This window comes from Cupressus sempervirens, chromosome 3 (assembly GCF_028749045.1).
Source record: "Cupressus sempervirens isolate cs-2001-9-10 chromosome 3, ASM2874904v1, whole genome shotgun sequence".
In the NCBI taxonomy this organism is placed as follows: domain Eukaryota; kingdom Viridiplantae; phylum Streptophyta; class Pinopsida; order Cupressales; family Cupressaceae; genus Cupressus; species Cupressus sempervirens.
In genome coordinates, this window is record NC_143120.1 from 263,825,590 (window position 1) to 263,839,735 (window position 14,146).

General features: G+C 29.5%; 1 pseudogene; it reads right to left on the reverse strand.

Annotated features, from left to right (window-relative positions):
• Positions 1-2,184: 2,184 nt before the first annotated feature.
• Positions 2,185-2,870, reverse strand: LOC149565907 (CBL-interacting protein kinase 23 pseudogene; annotated as a pseudogene).
• Positions 2,871-14,146: the final 11,276 nt, after the last annotated feature.

The following is a 14,146-nucleotide window of genomic DNA, read 5'->3' on the forward strand; positions in this document are numbered from 1 at the left end:
ATTATGTTAGACTATTTGATGTTGAAGAATCCAACTATAATGAATCTAAATACAGCACCAGGAACATTTTATTTGTTGAATCTCGAACCCTAACTAAAAACCATTAGAAACAGTCTTACTTTACTTGTCCGAAGAAGCATTAAAAGGATTGGGCTCTCAACTATAGCGAGCAAAAAGACCAGCGCGTGAATGTGCGTCAATGGATTAGAAAAAACAAACAAACATCTAATATTTCTTTGTAACTTTGTCAAACACTTAACCACAAACCTCTGTATAAATAGTTGATATTGTCTCCATAGCTCGCTCTTAATACTAACAAACTCATGTTTAGTGATAGAGAACTCCATAACTATGCTGCTGTTAGGAAAAATTCAACAATAACTAGATAACTTAATCAGAAATGGATGACAAAACATGCAAACCATAACTCCAAAATTTTACTTGGAGAAATCCATTTGGGTAAAAACTCCACCACCAAAGCACTAACACTTTTTTAGTTTCATCATGATAGGATTACATTGCTATTACATTGCTACATTGCTCTAACTTGCTCTAAAATGCTCTAATGTTACAAATTCAAGCACTGAATATATAGTCATGAGAGAAACAGTCATATACGACAATTTAAGATAATTACAAGTATAAGACAAATATGATATGAAGTGAATGTCTGAATTAAATATAGATTTTAAATGCAAATCAAACAAATGTATAGAATAACTATCTAAACGGCGGTAGATTGCATAATGCTAATGCTAAGATTACATATTGTCTAGACCCGTACATTACATAATGCTAATGCTAAGATTACATACTGTCTAGACCAATGAAGTTTAAATTCTAATGCTAATATAAAACTCAATTCATAACTCTATAACTCTTTAGGGGAGCAATTAAGAAATGTCATATAGTACTTGGTCTATCAACAAATACTAACAAAAATAAATAAAAGTACTATTCGATATAGAAAAATATTGAGAATTTTTGAAATTTTTTTAAATTTAAAAAACACCTTTTGTTTTTTTCTTTTGAAAAAATTATAAGTAAATAATAAATATATTAAGTAAAATAAATTAAATCTTTTTTTAAATACTTATTTTGATGTTAAATATTAAATAATTTTTTTACTTTCAAATATAGAATAAATTTCCTCTAATTTTTCTTTAAAATTGGTCCATCGATTCTTAAAATTGTTTCCTTATTAACCCAAACTATCTTAACCATCAAGTGTGAAATAATAATTTATCATATTAACTTAACCAAAGTTTAAAAAATAATAATATGTAATTTGATGATTTGTTTTAATAATCAACTAAACCATAAATAAATTAATGCCAATATTACTATCATAATGATAAGTAGTATTAAAGGTAATTTTATTTTAAAAGATGGATTAAAATTTATTCATACACACATGAGATATAGTTGATTTTGACATCTTATTATGAATTATTTTAATACAATATAAAAAAATTAATAAAAATGTTATTTTTTTAATGAAATTTCACTTTCTTTATTGAATATAAAGGAGAATGAAAATCTAGATTATTAGATTTTCAAATTCAACTAAAACTTTTTTTAAAATTTATTTAAGGAAAAGACCTCTATAAAAAAAATTCAATAATAAATTGTTTCTCTAACCCTTAAACTCATTATAAGCAAGACAAAACGATCTCTTATTATAAGCATAACCTCTTATTAATCATTTCCTTTACACTAAAAGCCTCCTTCCTCTTACACGATGATATCATCAAAAGTTTTTGTACTACTTCAACTATCAACCCTTTCAACATCTATGATATACCATTTACATCTTTTCTAATACTAGATGTCTCCTCTCTTTCATTTCCCCTCTCCATAATCGTTGATATATGATCAAAACGTTTTGTAACACTAAAACTCTCATTTCTTTCATTTTCGCTATCCATAGTCAATGACATATTATTGAAACCCTTTGTAACACGTAAAATCTCATCCTTCCCATCCTTTTCTACATTATCCAAGTTCAGTGTAACATTGGAAGGTGAAAACTTAGTAGCAAAGTAGTAGTGAGAACCACCAACATCATCAAAATCTTCCCTTAAACTTAAACTTTCTTTGAACCAATTTAACTCCATAATCCCGTTAATGGTAATCCTGTTTTCAGGTTCAGGCTCAAGAATCTTATGTAAGATAACCTGCATTTCATTGCCAAGCCATCCAGGACAAACTAAAATCAGCCGCCATGATTTGTTTCAAAAGCTGTGGTCTATTGGCACTCTCAAATGGAAAACTTCCCGTCAAAAAATTGTAGAGAAGAACACCACATGCCCATATATCTGTCTTTGCAACGTCATAACCTCCGTGGTAAAACATCTCTGGAGCAACGTATTGAATAGTTCCACACGTTGTTTTCTGTAATAATTTTCTCTTCATTTCTTCTTTTGTTTGTAACGCACATAGGCCAAAGTCAGACACCTTTAAGTTGCCATCTCCGTCTATCAACAGATTGTCTGTTTTCAAATCTTTGTGGAACACTCCTTTCTTGTGACAGTATTGCAATCCGCAGATCAGCTGTTGGAAATATAATCTTGCCCGATTTTCTTCGAGCCTTCCACCTTCATGGTTATGGAGACAAATATTCAAATTTTTAAAAATAAAACCTATATTTTAGATGATTTTCTACTTTCATCTCAAATCCAATGACTAAAACCTATGTTAAAACTAATAATTCTACTTTTCCCGACATAGAAATTGATTTACGTTCTAACAATGATGTATGATTGTAATTGATAACATAAGCACTCAAATGCGGTAAAAAAGAGAGAGAATAGAATGATACCTTTAGAGTGGAGAAGATCGGTCAATGTACCGCCATCTACGTAGTCCATTACCAGGTAAACATATTTTTCAGTGGAGATTGTGTCATGCAAACGCACTACGTTTGGAGGCAACGGCTACCCAGCCAGTTATTTCGACTGGCTGGGTATGACGCCGTTCATCTCTTCCGTCTGCTTCCTTCCGCCTCTCCCATGCATGGACCCCACGACAAACTGTCCCGTACTGTCAGCCATGCACGGACCCCGCGGCAGTATAGTCTGACAAACGTATTGCATTTTATGAGTTGATTGATTTTTTTTTATGGTAAATTTAACAAATTAAGTTAGAAATATCAAATTGATTTGTGTTCTTTTAATATTTTCTTTTTATTACTTGTACATTAAATTTGTATTATAATATCTTATATATAAATAAACTTAAGGATTGTTTATGATCAACCAAAAAGATATTTAGTTTAAATATTTATATATGTACGTTAATGTTTTGGGTAATAAATTTTAAAAAATATTAAATTGTATGTTTAATGAATATCATATATTAATTTTTAATAACTTGTTGAATTTTTATTTTATTTTAAGACCTTATTTCATTTATTTTAATTACTTGTATTTAAAATGAAAAGATAATTATATATTGCTGATACTTTTGTAAAAAGTAGTCTGCATCTATTTATTTTATTTATAAAATTATTTGATTTAGAAATTAATATAAAGATATAAGAAAATTATCGTATTTATAATGTATTATCAAATTTAAACTTATAAGTTATTAAAATATTAAATGAAATATAATGATAAATTTCATAAAATAATATAATTACTATGTAAAATGGAATGAGAAAGTTTATTGTATATTGTTGTATATTAGTACATTTGTAAAAAGTGCCACCTAGTGGCCAGTATTTACTGTCATGTTTAAATTTAGTATTTTTTAAATATGATTTAAAACTTTTTAAAAAAACTATACAAGACATTAAAAGAACATATTAGAAATATCAAATTGATTTGTGTTCTTTTAATAGGTTCTTTTTATTACTTAAATAAATTTATAATTTTTTATTGTTAGTAATCTCTTTTTTTAAAATTTAGTTATTTAATTTTATATTTTTAATATTATTTTAACTGCACAATATGATTACATTTCATTTATAATTTTGAATTTTAAAATTTAAAATTCTCCAAATAAGATTAAGATTAAACATAATATAATATCCACTTAAGATAAGACATTCTATTGATTATTTGATTTTATTTATTTTTTATTATATTTAATCATTTTAATGAAATGCATCATTATAATTTTTAGTATTTGGCCAAAGGCTACATACTGTAAATCATTTCCACCAATTACAATTTAGTATTTTTATTCTTATTTTTAAAAATATTCTTACAAAGTCTACATGCTAATTTTTTAAGTTAGATAATTTTTTAAATGATTTATTTTGACATTGATTGGATAATACATTTAATACACAAATTTGTTTGAAACAATGCAATATTTTAGGATCCACTAGGTGCATTTATAGAGCAAATATGTAAAACTACATTATAATTATTTATTAATATTATTAATGAATGCTTACAAAAAATAATTTATAGTAAACTATAATGTATTAAAGTTTTTGTCTTTTAATTCTTTTACTTATTACAAGAGTTTTTTTACTTGTAATTTCTAAATATTAACTTTCCTTTCTAAATTTAAATATTTTTATATACATCATTGAAACACAAATAGATATCTTCTTATTAAAAAAATTAAAAACTATTTATTTATTATAAAATAATTTATCATATCATAGATAACTCCTCTTATTAAGTTGTTAAATTTCATAACTATTTAATATATGGTTTCTTTTTTTCAACTTAAATAAATAATAATACAAAAAATGGATTTAAATTCGTTAACAATATCATATTTTACTAAAGATCTAGAAAGAAATTTTTTATTTTTTAAAAATTGACAATGTCTATATTTTTATTTAAATGACAATTATTAAAATTTAAAATATAATTAAAAAATATTAAAAAATTATTTAAATCATACAATTTTCAAAATAAATTTCACTAAAAAAATACAATGTCTAGTAAATATTTAAAATATAAATATTAAATAGACTATTTAATATCTTGTATAGTTTTTAAAAAAAGTTTTAAATCATATTTAAAAAATACTAAAATTAAACATGACGGTAAATACTAGCCACTAGGTGGTAAACTTGTTACCAACATACTAATATACAACAATATACAATAAACTTTCTCATTTCATTTTACATAGTAATTATATTATTTTATGAAATGTATCATTATACTTCATTTAATGTTTTAATAACTTATAAGTTTAAATTTGATAATAGATTATAAATATGATAACTTTGCTTATATCTTTATATTAATTTCTAAATCAAATAATTTTAAAAATAAAATAAATAGATGCAAACTATTTTTTACAAATGTATCAGCAATATATAATTATCTTTTCGTTTTAAATACAAATAATTAAAATAAATGAAATAAGGTCTTAAAATAAAAAAAATTTCAACAAGTTATTAAAAATTAATATATGATATTCATTTAGCATACAATTTAATATTTTTTAAAATTTATTACCCAAAACATTAACGTACATACATAAATATTTAAACTAAATATCTTGTTGGTTGATCATAAACAATTCTTAAGTTTATTTATATATAAGATATTATAATACAAATTTAATACACAAGTAATAAAAAGAACATATTAAAAGAACACAAATCAATTTGATATTTCGAACTTAACTTGTTAAATTTACCATTAAAAAAATTCAATCAAATCATAAAATGCAATACATTTTCATCAGGCTGTACTGCTGCGAGGTCCTAAATGGGGAGAGGCGGAAGGAAGTAGATAGAGGAGATGAACGACCTCATACCCAGCTAGTCGAAATAATTGGCTGGGTAGTTGTTGCCACGTTTGGATGCTTTAGACATTCCATGGCTTTGATTTCTTTCTCTATATGCTTCGGTATTCCTCTTTTCTTTTTCTCCAAGCATTTTATTCCATAGATTTTATCAGTTGTGCAATGACTTGCACTGTATACTTTTGCATACACACCTTTCCCTATCAGACTTTCCAATTTATAATCTCCAATCACAGTTGGCATATCCATGGCTACAATATATTTAATTTTGATAAAAGTGTTCATTGGTAGTAGAGTAATCATTGTATTAAATATTTGTCTTCCTTGACCCAAGAGGTGCAATAGTGTAGCCAATGGTGATTGGTCATGTCCTTTTGATTTTATTTTCAGAAACTGACAAATGCTTTTGTTATTAACTTATATATTCAAATAACTTCTTTTATAGATTCAGTTACACTTTTATATTTTAATTCACAATAATGGCCTGTCTTAACCATCACACACTAAGCTTTGACCGCTTAGGTGGCTGGTGTGGACCCATCCAACATTTTGTCCCTATTTCATTTTCATTACCTATCTTTTTAACTCTTGCGAGTGATAGGGACAGCTCTGGTTAGACGATGATAGGGATAGCTACAGTTAGATTTGAATTTCATTTTTGAATTTGTACTCCCACCTATGAGAAGGGGTTATTACTTTGCTGCTCATTTCGAGTCCAGTCACACCATTTGGTAATTTATTTCAAGAGTTTTGTACTAGTATTGTATCTGAAGCTTTGTGCTTACGAGATCTTGAGATTATTAACAATGACAGGAGCAGATCAGATTGTTCTTGTTGTAGCCATGGTTGTGATGATGATGGCGAGTGTGGCTTTTGCTGTAGAAGTTGAGGCATCTTCTCCGAGCCCTTCTTTGACCATGTCCCTATGTCTTCGTTGGACTTCATTTTATTTTCCATCAATAGTGTCTATGCACACAAGATTGACCCTCTCACTCAAAACGAAGCTTCCATGGAGATTTATATCTGCTATCGCTTTCTACAACATTACGAGACGTGGGTGTTTTTGTTTTTCCTGCAAAAGGGTGATTCATTGCTGCATTGGAAATAATGGGAGATTTAGAAACGGGCATGGGTATTCATCGAATCATACTGGAAGACTGTTTATTTTGTGAACATTACAGTTGGAAAGTCTTCGGCACTCATCTACACAAACTGTGGAAGTATAGATTAAAAAAAATGTGTTTGTAATGCTTTCATTGCAGGATATGCACAAAATGCATGTTCTAACAATAATTTTACAACTTTCAATGAAATGTAATTGGTAGTTGTGAATTTAAACTATGCGTAATCTTTGCCAGGCCAAAATCAGAGCTTAGCGATGTTTGGATAGGGAAGAGTTATTTTTTTTAATGATGTATTTGCAACTGGGGCGCTTAGACAATATACTTCTTTTAAAAGTTTCTGTATTGAATAATTTGGGCAGACGCAAGGGAATCTTAAAACCAAAGAGAGACCAACTTAAGAGCTGTCTTTGGATCATTTGTAGGTATGATAAATATTATGTGGCTCTACAACATCCACATCCATTGTCGTACAAACAGAATATGACAACCAATTTTCATTGTAGACACGCGTTAGAAAAATCAACTTTGGTGGAATCTAATCAATAAGTGCCTAATTTGTATGAAATAAGTTATTTTTGACAATAACATTTGCAAACATGATTGGCTGTATCATGTGTGACAACAAATTAAGGGTATCAAATGTGATAGAAAAAAACTTTATATTGATAAGACTGCAAGATAATACACAAAAATGTAACATGTTACAAAAATGTAGCATGTGGATTTTCGAGTGGCTTACATACGCATAGTATCGTTCAAGGATGAAACATTTCAATGAAAGTAGGAACCTGAGTCTGGTGAGAGTTGTTCTAGTTATCGTTTAATATTAAAATCTATATTGACCAATAGATTTGTGGAAGATTAAAATCAATATTCCTTTTAGCATTGAGGGTGTAGTTGAGGTGAGGGAAATGTGTGTAATAAATTACTTCATACAAATTAAATCTATTAACTATCATTATTTTCTTATTTCATTTTGTTTACATCAATATTTTTTATAATAGTTTTTAAAAAGTTTTGTATATTTGATTTTATTATTGAGTTAGAATTGTTTATTCTATTCTAGAACAATATACACATTAATATTTTTTATGAAATAATTAAATTTTCTTATCAAATCTTTTTTATGTTAAATCCTATGTAACTTTGACCTTACATCAATATTTGTATAATAATGTACTAAACAATCTACTTATCATTTAAAAACTATGTATTTTTACTTACATATTAGAACTTATTATTGGAGTAAATTATTATTTACTTTTGCTTAAGTTTGACTCGGACATGTGTTGTAATTTGTATCTTCTAGTTGAGTAAGTATAGTTTATTAATATTTTACTATCTATATTTTTAAATAAGTCTACTTGGTTTTTATAAATATATGATCTTGACAAAATAAATAGAGATTAAATGGCCATTGTTTGATCTATCGTGTAAATATCATTTTTCATTTGTTTATGATACAATATTTCTCTCTACTTGTGTATGGTATAACATCCATCGATCATAACATTAGGTGTTTGCAAACTCTAATATGGTATCAAAGAAATGAAAGGGGGCTTAGGTGGTTGCAAACTCTAACATGGTATCAAAGAAATGAAAGGGGGTGCCTACATTATGAGAAAATAAAGTATTTGCACAAAAGTGTAAGTTACTCTTTGATTTGTATCCCCATCCAAAAAATGAGATAAAGGTGTTGGAATTTTAAATTAAAATATATTTTTGTTCAACGAACCTCCCACATTTCATTGCTACTTTCCTATTAGGAGAAACCAATGAAGTTATTTGCATCTATAACTTTGGATTTGTTGCTAATTGGCACTTGACATTTCAAGTGCACCTTTTTTTTTATCGGTAAAAGGAAATTGCCTAGTTTTTTCATTAAATTTATTATAATTTTTTTAAATATGTTTATTTTTTCCCCATTCATGTGCAAGCATTGGGGGAAAAGAACGAGGAAGAAAACCCCCAATCTAGCCTTATGACACAAGCATCCTATCTAAGGTATATAGTTACCCCTTTGTATTGAGATGACTTTGAGAAGGCATTCCTTACAACTCTATTAAATCAATAGTTTATATAACTTTCTCCTATGGAGAGAGAATACATGTTAAATTTTCTTGTAATTTACATTTAGAAAATTTTGGCTTCATGTCTCTTCGTTCCCCAAGTGTGTGGTGAAAGGTGCTGTTCTTCATAATATTGAACCTTCATTTCTATCATTTTAGCCAAGATCATTTGTTAGTTTTCTTGAAAACATAGATACAGAAATCAATCTATTAAAACATATAGAGTAGCATTAGTAAGTTAAAATTCTACAAAGATACTTTCTATATTATCCTAATAGTTTTAAACTTAATGAGATATAACCATTAGAAGAAGAATTTTTAGGTTCATTTTTGTTTTTATTTATTATCTCCGAGTAAAAGGACCTTCCATTTAAGCCCAATGTTCATTAAAAAAAGTGAATTCATAGGTATCTATATTGGTACCTTTGATTGGCTTTAATATTCTAACTAGGTTAATTTTATAGAGTAAATACATCATTGTATGGATTTAATATTCCTTTATTAAATACTTTCGAGTTCTTCCCCCATGTTTAATCCTTTATGTCCCTTAAAAGGGTATGAAACCATCCAAAAATGTGGAAAGGCCAAGTATTAATGTCAACCCAACTACAAAAAAACTTTCAAACATTCTTGTAGCAGAGAAAATTTCTTATAAGCTAGTTGTTTCTGATATTTCCATTGTAGTTTGTCCACCTATGGATTCCTTCAATAGTAGAATCTCCAGCGATACAAATTTGGAACCAAGTGCATAGTTGGGTGCCAGAACCAATAGATGTGGAGTGGGAGTTAAGTACAACATCACAGATGCAAGTCTTAGAGGACAAGAAGAGGGTAAGGCTCAACCTACTGGTTTGAAAAATCTCTCCCTCTCTCCCTATAGTAATATGGTAAGAGCTATTAAGAATGGGAAATCTACATTGAAAAGTGTTGCCATTTTATTTATGTGTATGGATAACAAATTTCTTCTTGCGCATAAATTTTTAGATGATTGGATGAACAATGTTTGGGGGTGTAAGTTAGGAATTCATGTGAGTTTCATCTGAATGATTCAAAGGGGGTTGTTTGTTGTGTTTCTTGAAACCCATGCTATGCGGGAAAATACTCTTAAGAAGGGCTTTTGGAATGTGTAACATACATTGTGTAGGGTCTCCCTGTGGAACCCTTAGGGAGACTTTGAGCGATTTTTGGCTAGGTATTCTCCAAACTGCTTGGAGGTCAAAAACCTCCAACCTAAATTATGGCCTTTTCTCCCATAGATTCTTAAAACTATTGGATCAGTTTTGCAAGTTCAAGAGTCCACAATGATTCTTCCTCATCTCAATGCAAGAGGTTTGATTGCTCTTCAACCATAAATTGACATACCTGATCAAATTCAAGTGGAGTTTGAAGATGAATTATTCACTTGGGAAATTTCTTTACATGGAAATCTTGTAGCCTATTTTCATTGCAAGCCTAATCGCCATAATAAAAAAGATTGCTCGACCCTTAAAAATATCCAGAAAGATTTTAATGGTAATAATGAGATAAAAGATCCTCATGATGAGTTAACTTTGCAACCATCTAGGGTTATTCAAGCCCTAAGAGTCAAGATAATTCTAGGGTGTCTCCTCCAAAGAACACACCTAAAGCTTTGAGGTTTATTTCCCTTGCCAACCCCCTCTATGAAGAGGAATGTGATGTTAGCCAAGAAGGGTATGATTTTACTTGTAATTCCTAGACCCCTTTTGGTTGTTCCCCTTAAGCCCATCAATTGACACTCGTAGGAGATAATTTTTCAATTTAACAAGTAAAATTGTGATATAGCTACCAAGATTTAACTATGCAATTTTTTAGTCAAACTCATTGACCTATATTTCATAAGTACTAATTCACATGAACCAAGAATAAATGGAACACTTAGAACTCATTGGATCTAGGTGATTCTAAAAAATATGAAGCACAGAGAATTCTTGGGAGATCACCCATCCCAATACTATTCTAGCTTGAGGGCACATAATTACAAAGTTTCCTACATGGTTAAACCCAGTCTTCTTGCAACCCCATTAGCAAAACCTTCACCAAGTGTTGTCCTTATGAACCATTCATTAGAAATCCCCTTAAGCTCATCAATTGATAAGTAGGAGATATATTTCCACAAGTCAAATTGTAATATTTCTATCATGATTTAACTGTGTAGTTTTTGAGTCAAACTCATTGACCCATGTTTCATGAGTGACCAAAATTTGAAATGTATACAAATAAAAACCAGAATGTAAATTTGACTTGTGGCTTGCAAAACTTCATGATAGCTTAATTTCAAATTTTTAGATCATTAAAATATATAATAGAAGTTGTCAAAATGAGGAGAGATTATTGGAGTTAACAATGGGAAAGTAAACTCTAAGGGGGGGTGAATCAATACTTCAAAACTTTAACCATAAAAAAATACATCCATCTCATAATTTGCATGTAATTGAAATAGCTAGCTACACATGTTCATCCATAGCATGAAACAAATAACACATGACACAATAAATTTGTTATCTAGAAACCCTCTAATGAGAAGGTAAAATTGGAGTGGGGATGACACCCACAAATCTGCACTACTGCAATTGTAAAGTGTATCCAATGAAGGTTACAATAAGTTTGATCATAAACTATGATCTACTATGTGAAAGGTTTTCCCTATTAAATACTTACAAAGACTGTTAAATCTTACCTATTAAAAGATTTTAACACCTTGCTAAAAGTGTGCCTTGTTAGAGGACTTCAACTTACAATAAAGTAAGCACCCTGTTAAAGGATTTACAAAAGCCTACTAGGACTATTCGATTAAGAGATTTTTACTAGTTCACCTCTTAGAATATTTCAGCTTTGATTCTTCGATTAGCACCTCTCTACTAGATATCAAATCTCCTCTTTCCTGATGTGTACTTGATCGTCCTGATCAAATGTATATGTTTTGTCCTTTAACTACTCTGCTATGTTCTCTCTAATTTATTTTATGATTCATTGCTCTCTCACAACCTCCTTAGTCACCATGAATTCTCTCTCTATACTTAGCATTCACCCTTCTCTTCTCATCTGCACATTCAAAATCTTTAGGGTTTTACCTCCTCAAGAAGACTCGGGTGAGCTAGGGCTAGGTAGGAATCAATGATTGTGATTCACCCATTTTGCGACTTAGAACATCCCTTAATCTAATTGGTTGCATGCACTGCATAGGGAGTCATAATATACCTTCGTATATATTTTCTAGAATCATAAAACAATCTTCAAGTTGGCCCAAAAATGGTTTACATAGGAGTTTGTGCAATTACAAAACTATGTCCAAAATTATTTACTCGACACTTGAAGGCTTTGATGCTTAACATCTATTACATCTTCAATGTTGTAACTCGTCTTCTGAATGACCTGGCATACTCTGTTTACTCAGCTCATGAGTGACTTGGCACTCACTATCTTCTCAACACATATTGATGATCAACACTATGTATATCACTTAGCATGCATTGTCTAGCAACTAATGCTCGGCATACTTTGATCACTCGGCTCACACTAATTACTCGGCTTGCTCTAATCACTCAACATACATTATGAATATGACTAAGTGTGTTGTTACTTATTTGTCAAAACCAATCTTAGATTAACAGAGATATGGGGTTTTTATTCTTAATACATAATTTTGGGATTTAAAAATAATCTAGGTTGACTATATGATCAAATATCTCGCTAATACTTTGATATATGGCCTTTGATAAAATTGTAGCACAATGCTCTAGGACAAAATACCATTGGCATTTCTTACCTTGGAGAATAAGCCAAACTTTGGATAGGGTGTCAAGATAGGTGAAAAGATGTGAGGGGAAGAATAAAAGGTTTTCAAAGTCAACCATAATAGGCATTCATGCCTCAAAATCACCCAAATGGGGTATAATATGTCCTAATAAAGTATCCAACTATGGGTTCTAACTATTTAGAATGATATAGTATGTATGCATAAATATATTAGATTGCAAGTGAAATATGGTGGGTCTAATCATGTACACTACATATCAAACCTACTAGATTATTCTATTTTTTCTCATTAGGGAGGATCAATGCTTGATTCAACTATAATCCAATTAGATTAGGCAAGAGTTGAATGCAAAGTGGTTTGGAATGATGCAATCCCTTTTATTTATTTAATGATATGATATGTAATAAGACTAGATGCAAAAGATGTGAGATTGAATAATAATTAGAATAAATAGAGAGTAATAAGTCTAATAGAATAATATAGAGAACATATAGAAAATGGATATTCAAATAGGAATTTGACATCACAATTTGGGTTCAAACTATTAGGACTAATCTAGATTCTTTCATTTCTAGTTTAAATTGTTCATAATTTTTCATCATCAACTTTTTTTTTTATCATACTACATGATCCATCATCAAGATGAAGCAATGGCTAGAGATAAATAAATCCACATCATCAAATTTTTGGATCATACTACAACATCAAAAATCCACACAATATTCACACATGACACAATAATTTTTGTATGTGGAAATCCTCAACTAGAGGGAGAAAGTCCTACAGTGATAATGACACCCATAAAGCCCTTCACCACAATATATTGGTTTTTCCTCTTAGGAGGTACAAATACCATTTTAGAGGGTTCAACCTGTTAGGAATGGTTTCTACACTATTAGGCTCATACAATGATATTTTTTAGAATCTATCTTGCTAGAGGATTTTAGAACTCCTTTTGGGAGTCCATCCTATTAAATGAATTACACGAAGATACCAATTAAAGTCTACCCAATTAAGGGATTTCCTAATTTGGACCTATTAGGAAATAATAAGTCATGTGATCTTAGATATAACACTCATTTCTTGTCAAATCCAATCTATCGTGCACACTCTAACTCTTATCTATGCTCAATATCTTGATCACAACCCTAGAAAGCTTAAATCTCATTCACAAATTCATCCAACTTCATGCATATCAATACTAAGAACAACTCTTTATATGAACATCACTTTCACTTCTTAATACTCCCCATTCATTCAACTTTCAACTTTGGCTCTCATTTACCACATTCAATTTACATATCTTGATGTCCTATAACATTTTCCTTCATTGCCTAGATTCATATTGGCATTTGCATGATATTCATCCAAGAGTAGTCAAAATGTGTTTGACCAACTCTAACATCCTTCTAGAATCTTATCTTCCCACTTAATTCTTTGATAGCCAACTTCCA